Here is a 7,289-nt window from a genome sequence, read left to right as displayed (position 1 = left end):
GAGCCAGCTGCAATATCTTGTGGTAGCCACGTCCTGTGGACCAGGGGTGACTGATCTCTCTCTTCCATGTGCAATCCTCTAACAATCGTTCTTTTGAGTGAAAGTTAACATTCACTCAACCCTTCCCCAGAGGTCATGTTCCCTGAATTTCATGTTGCTCTTCTTGCCAAGTTTTGTTCTTCCTTAGTGATGGTGTCCACATCTGCAAACACCTGGAATCAGTGACCAGGAATCCAATCACTGGGACACTTTACAAGCAGTGCCTCTCTGATACACACCTTCTTTCTGGTGACATCAGCCAACATCAACTCATATTCCAGTTGAGACCTTTCTGGTAGTGCTCCTTGCTCAGCTGTTCCCTTTTTTGTCCCTGTGCATCTGGCTCTAGGGTGGCACCAATTCCTGCATTGTCAATTTGTCTGGGCTGAAGTGCATCACATTGATTTCAGTCCATTTTTCAAAATTTTATGATCATTTGGAATTGTAATCCTTTGAAGCACTCCCTTGGCAGTGCTTGGCAATGCCCAAAAACCTGCTTTTTTGATAGATATTCTCTTCCCACATCCAGATGATATGGCATACAGTAAGGCCCAGGAGAGGTATTAAAATGCCCCTATTCTTGACTGAGAACCACAAAGCCTGTTTTCTAAGTAATTATGTGCCTTTTGTGATTCTTGTCTTGCTCATTGCTTCTCAATTTGCCAGTGGGACTGTCACATGGTGAAATGATGAAAGGTTTTTGTGCTGTTGTTTCAGCTGTTGCCTTTCAGAGCAGAGAATTATGTCTATTATTACCTTGATTTCTTCTTCTTCAGTGGAGAAGAGGAACTATGTTGACCCTTCACTTCAACTCTCCTGTTTTCTGTGCTGGCAAGTTAATTGCACAATCACTGAACTGGATATTTTTAGGGTACTGAAAATGGCTGGCTGATTCAAAACTCCCTTTTTACATGCAGGTGTTATTTTTCCCCCTGTCCAGAGGCAGCCCTGGTAGCTGTCACCTCCCTGCTGTGGTGCAGGAGTCACCTCTGTCCTCACTCCCACCTGCTGCAGCCACCTGTCCATGCACAGCCTGGAGTCCCAAGGGATTCATGCACGACCCAGGAGCCCCCAGACAGCAGGATACTTGTAGGGGATACCAGAGCTGTATAGGGCTTGCCTTTGCACCTGCTTTTAAATGTGTGTGCAAGCGCTGTAGTGAGCTGGAAATGGAGCAGGCAGAGTCATGCTGAATTATGCTGCAAATTCTCAGCCCTATTTCTAAGTTATTTTTTACTGCATACCTAAATGCAAACCTTGACATCATATATGAGGAATAATACAATAATTACACTCCACTTTTCTTGCCATGTGCTTTGCACAAGAGAAAAAATAAGCTGTGAGATGAACTAGCACCAAGCTACATTTTGAAAAACTGTGTTGGAACAGTGAGGAGTGACTGAGCCTCAAGCACATCAAACCTTCATGGATGGATTTGCTCCCATTGAGAAGACATATGGGAGACACAAGGCTGTAGAATCATAGAATCCTAGAATATGCTGTGCTGAAAAGGATTCACAAGGATCATCAAAGTTCAGCTCCTGGCCCTGCACAGGACAGCTCCAAGGCTCACATCATGTGCCTGAGAGTGTTATCTGAGTCCTTCCTGAACTCTGACAGGGCTGGCACTGTGATCATTTCCCTAGAGAGCCTGTTCCAGTGCCCACCCACCCTCTGGGCTGATAGAGACTCGATTGTGTCAGCCTTACTAGCACAGCAGGCTTTCTGCAGAGTGGCCAGGCTCTTAGCTGGGAGTGATTTATATAGCCAGAGGTGCTGATGGACACCCACACTTGGATGAGGAGCATTTCTTGTGGTGGACCTTCATTTCTTGTGCTGTGGAAAGCTGATAAGAGCACGAAGACAGTTGTACCACAGCAAAAAGGAAACAGTAAACAGCTGAGAAAGGGAAGTACCTCGAACCTTTTCAGGAAATTCAAACCTCCAAGGCAGCAAGGCAGCAGCCATGGGTTTGGGAGATAGAGGAGCAGCTGGAGGTTTAAACCGTGTCTGAGTGAAATCCACTGCTGTGTGTGATGGCAGCCAGCCTGCTTGGCAGGAGCAAAGGGCTGTGTCAGTTTGCCACTGCCACAGCACAAAGGCTGCTGTAACCTGACATGCTGACACAGGCTCCTCATCCTCCCGGGTGCCAGCTCTCCCCCCAGCCCTCCCGTCTGCAGCGGCAGCTGTGGCTCCCAGCTCCTACCTGGTACTCCCAGTCCTGTCCCCACGGTACGAGCTGTCTGACATCTGCTGAAAGAGCTGCCCACCGAGGTTCATCTGTACTCTGGCTCTGTTGGAGCACTTTTCTGCCTCACCACTCATGTTGTTGGCTGAGCTGTGCTATGAAACTAGGTCTGCAATAACAGAGAGTTGCAGTTAGGACATGCCTCAATAAAAACCCTCTGTGTTGTGTATTGGGCACCACACACCCTTAAAATGGCTTTAAATACCATTATCAGGGCAATTTTTCCACACAGGGGCATTGTTTATGCTCTCTGTGACACTTTGTCGTTCTGCTTAGCACATAAAAGACGGACAGAAGGTTACTCAGTGGCCACTTTGAGAGGGGCTCTGAAAGGCAGTGGCTGCACTGCGCCGGGATTGCCTGTCCTGGAGCATCCCTAGGGAGCCGAGCTGCAGGGCCACCTCACCGCCTGCCCAAGGCTGCGGCCGCCCCGCTCTGCCCCTCCTCTGCCCTTTCCCAGAGAGCAGCCCGCTTCAGCGGAATACCTGGCAAATCCTTGCTCTGAGGGAATTGGCTTTGTGGAGGCGGTGAGCAGCCCAGGGGTGGCTTCAGCCCCTCCGCACATGTCCCTGCACAGCGCCTGGCGAGGAGCCGTGCTGCCTCGGCTGCACCGGGGCATCGCCGGGGGCAACCCCGCATCCTCTCCCCCTCCCCGTGCTTCGAACGGGGGGCTGGGCAAATAGTCCTTTTAATCCCCTGAGCAGCCCTCTTCCCACATGACTAACTCTTCTGCATGCGTGCCATCCGCCTTCTCTCAGATGAAAGTGCTAGCAGTGGCATGCTGTCTCCCTGGCCCCCTGGCTCCCTGACTCCCTGACTCCCTGACTCCCTAACTCCCTAACTCCCTGGCTCCCCGGCTCCCTGACTCCCTGACTCCCTGACTCCCCGGCTCCCTGACTCCCTGGCTCCCTGACTCCCTGACTCCCTGACTCCCCGGCTCCCTGACTCCCTGACTCCCTGGCTCCCTGGCTCCCTGACTCCCTGGCTCCCTGACTCTGACTCCCTGGCTCCCTGACTCCCTGGCTCTCCAGCTGCGAGCTTCAGCCCGTGCCACAGGGGCTTTGCCCACACTGGGACACATCCCTGTCTGCCAGAGGAGGCTTTCATGAGATCCTCCTCGTGTCCACTCTCAGGGGGAGCGGAGCTGTGTGACAGGGAGGGAGCATCTCTCCTCCTCTGCAGGCACACACCGCCTGTCCAGCTCCATCCGAGCCACCAAGGGCACGTCCCAGCACCCAGCCTCATCAGCAGTTTGGGCTTAGGTGAGGGGCTGGCTGGATTAATTCCCTGTTGCCCAGCAGCAATGGAGGTAAAGGCAGCAAGTGCAGAGCACAGAGATTCCCCACCTGCTGCACCACACTCAGGACCTCTCTCTGTGAGGGGAGGAAGCGAGGGGAGGCTGCTACCTGGAGAGCACCCACCTGGTTCGACTGCCAGCCACTGCCCAGTGACCTCCTGGAGCATGGGGGGCTTTGTACCCCGCTGGTCTGAGCCTGGGACCAGTGCCTTGGACAACTAATCCATACCTCTCCATAACCTCCTGTCCCATTTGCTCCCTGCTTTTCTTTTCCAGACCTAAAAAAGCTGTCAGCTGCACACAGCTCCATTGCACTCCGAGGCTGCCACAGGCTGATGGCTGTTTCCCAAGTCAAAGAGTGCTCAGCATTGCCAAGGGACAGATCTGAGGACGTCAGGAGCTGTGTAAAGATGTTGTCAATTCCCTGAAGCATCAGGAAACCAAAGTGTGTTTGCAAAGTTTAGGAGAAAACTTAGAAGCTGAAGGATTTTTAGGAGGATGAGTGTACAAACTGGCAGGTTAAATCAGGATATCATAAAGTGTCACTTTGAAGGTTACAATAAAAATCAAAACCATACACTATAAAGGCAGAGGAGAGGCAACCACTCAGGTGCACAATATTCTGCATCCCTTACACCTTGCCCTCTACAAATAAAACACCTTGCCCCAACAATGAAGGGAAAGGCATTGATCCTCTGAAACATGGCTTTGCATCCAGGTAATGTGTTTCTCACTTCAGTTTTACTAAGCAAGTGGTCTCAGTTCATTTTACAGTGAGCATGTGCTCGCACATCAGCACCTGCAAAGTTGTTTAGATACAATATCATCAAGAATGTTAGTCCAAAGTCTAAAATTCCTACTGATAAAAGCTACGTACTGTCATTTTTAGTAATTATAATTCAAATTATAGGAGAAAAGCAAAGGTGGTAGAGAAATAATGCAAGAACACTTGCAGTTTTTCCAAAATTAAATGCTTTCCATTTAGTCATTGCTGTAGCTAGCAAGATGACAGCTTCAAATTGCCACATCTAAGGGAAAGGGAAACATGGTAGGAAGGAAGAGGGCAGACTAACTAAATCAAATTTTACTTTTTGATCTTAGATCAAATTCAGTTTCTACTGAACCTGCTTACTTTACTCAGAACAAAGCTAGATCTGGACTATAAGGGCAAAATTACTCTGGACTGATGCAAACATCAATGCAGACACAAAACATCCAGTTAAAACACAAGGCTTTCATGCAAAGTGCATACACAGTGCTTAATGTATTCACAAAACTGAAGGTACTGATGTGTTTGTGCTGGCAAGAGTGAACCACTCATCACTGTCGATGTACTTTAGTTTAATGTGGTTTGAAAAATAGCAAGTTCAGTCCATCAAATTAGGCATATCTAACTGTGCAAATTTTTCATTAGCAATTGTCTGTTTGTAGGAAGCTGTGGTGCCACTCCACTGCACACCTCCCTTCTTGCATGCCACATTAAAAGGAAACAAAAACCATGAGAGGCCAAAAGGAGCTGCTCATAGAAAGCCAAGCACAGATTGTTCATTGCTAATGGATTGTGAACAGTTGGTCAATGCATTTTCTATAAAAGCCTGGAATATTTATGCAGCTTATTTCATGAGTCACAGGTTACTGCACTAGTGAACTGCCCAAATTTCTGAGGGCATCTGAGCCATGTTTTAAGAGTATCTAGAATCACAGACTCCCACTTTTTACTGAGTTGTTTCACGTCTTTGTTGCACTTCTTCCCTGACCCCAAAAGTAATTTCCTTTGTTTTCCCAAATGTGGGAGTTTACAGATGAAAAACTCTTTCTGTCAAGGTGTGATAATTCTCCTTGGTTGGTCAAAACTAGCACCCAGTTCTTGAAAGAAATTATCAAGCCAAAAGCTCTCGTGCTAATACTGTGATTTGTATTAATTTGGGAATTATTTCGTATTCACAGCGATGAAGAAACAGGACTTGACTCCTGCCCTGAGACTTCACCCATCTCTTTTGTGAATAACAGCAGAAACAATGGACTGATTTCCCTCAAAATGCAGAATAAAGGTGCTACTTTATGAAGGCTCAGCCAGGTAGGAGTTGTCCAAGAAGATCAGTATGACAGAAGCAAATGTTGTACCTGGACAAACAGGAGCATATAGTGTGCATGAGGCCCCTGAGCTCATCCCTGCAGGCTCTTCAGCACTGGCTGAGCCCCAGGGGAATACCAGGTCCAGCTGTGAGTACCAGGCTGCAAGGTGGGCTGATGGAGATGGTTAGGGCTGAGTATCACAGACAGACTCTTTATATCAATGTTCTTCAGCACTCCAAATGTCTGGCTAATGACTGACAGTGTAAACAACTTACTTGTGCATGATTTGTGCTCATTCTGGTGTAGGCATCAATGCTCTCTCCCAAGTAAGCTGAACAGAACTGTGAAAGTCCTTTCTGAAATATCAACTTGCCAGGGATGTGGAGCTAGTGATAAATGTTGCAGATTTTCTTCAAACAGAACTTCTCTGGGTTTATTGCTTCATTTAATTGAATTTTTCTTTTTCCTCTCTTTTCTTAAATACAGCTCTTGGAAATGAAACAATTCAGTCTTGGGCACACCATGTACCTTTTTTCAAGATTCATTGGCACAGTACAAATGTAACTGAAATCAGAACCAACTCATTGTTTTGGGAAGCAGTTCACCATATAGTCTATATTACTTGTTATTCACTTTCCTGTTTATTATCACAGGCTGAATGCAGGTGATTTAGAGAAAAAAAAAAAGAAAAAGTGGAAGTTACATAAAACATGTGGGCCAGATCCTCAAGGGATATAAACTGTTGTACCATTTACAGGCTCTGGAGGACAGGCTGTACCAAATCAAAGTGTCCTTTGTTTTCTAATAAGATCCTACTGCACAGACTAGAAAAAAGATTTATTTTTTCTGTAGCACTGTGACCTTGATTAACCTCATCTGTAGTATCTATTTCAGTGAAAGAGCTAATACCTATACTGACTTCAAAATGTTGCTAAATGTAGTATATGGCTTCTCATGTATCATTTGCTTCTCTCAAGCCGTTTTCTGTCAGCAGAGAGCCAAGCTAGATGTATGCTCTGGGTGATTCCCATATTACCATTAGCAGAAAATTAAGCCAAACTGCTGTAAAAGGTGGGCTGTCAGGAATACACTGATTAAATACTTACCACCACAGTCAGCCCACGGTGTATAATGTCTTGTTTAGAGGATTTCAGTCTGTTTTCAAATTGCTGGCCAGTGCTATAGGTTCAACTGAACTTCACTCAGGCCTTGAGAAGTATGATCAGATAAGCTTGGCCCTTTTTCATCTCAAGAGAACTTTATTTCAGTATCATATAGTACAATACAGGAAAACAACAATTCTTAATCTGTAGCTTGAGGTTGCTCTTGCACTACTAAGCTGTTTTCACCAAAATCTTTCACAGGTTCTTGCAGAGGTGCTGCAGACACAGCAATCCATTGTGGTCACACTGAGGTGTAGCTATCTGTCATGCAAAGAATGGAAAAGTGTGAATGTTTAGAAATGATGGGATCTGAATTACCTCAATAAAACTTTGCATGAGAGACCTTGGAGCAACAACTGAGGCAGTAATAAAAACACTATACTCTGTATTTCCCCTCCAACACTGGCAAGCTTCATCTTCTTCATCTTCAACATTCCTGAGAGAAATACATCCTCATGTTGTGGAT

Source organism: Fringilla coelebs (assembly GCF_963513975.1).
Source record: "Fringilla coelebs genome assembly, chromosome: 2".
NCBI classification, from domain to species: Eukaryota; Metazoa; Chordata; class Aves; order Passeriformes; family Fringillidae; genus Fringilla; species Fringilla coelebs.
The sequence above is the reverse complement of the archived record's forward strand: the minus strand, read 5'-3'. Positions refer to the sequence as shown.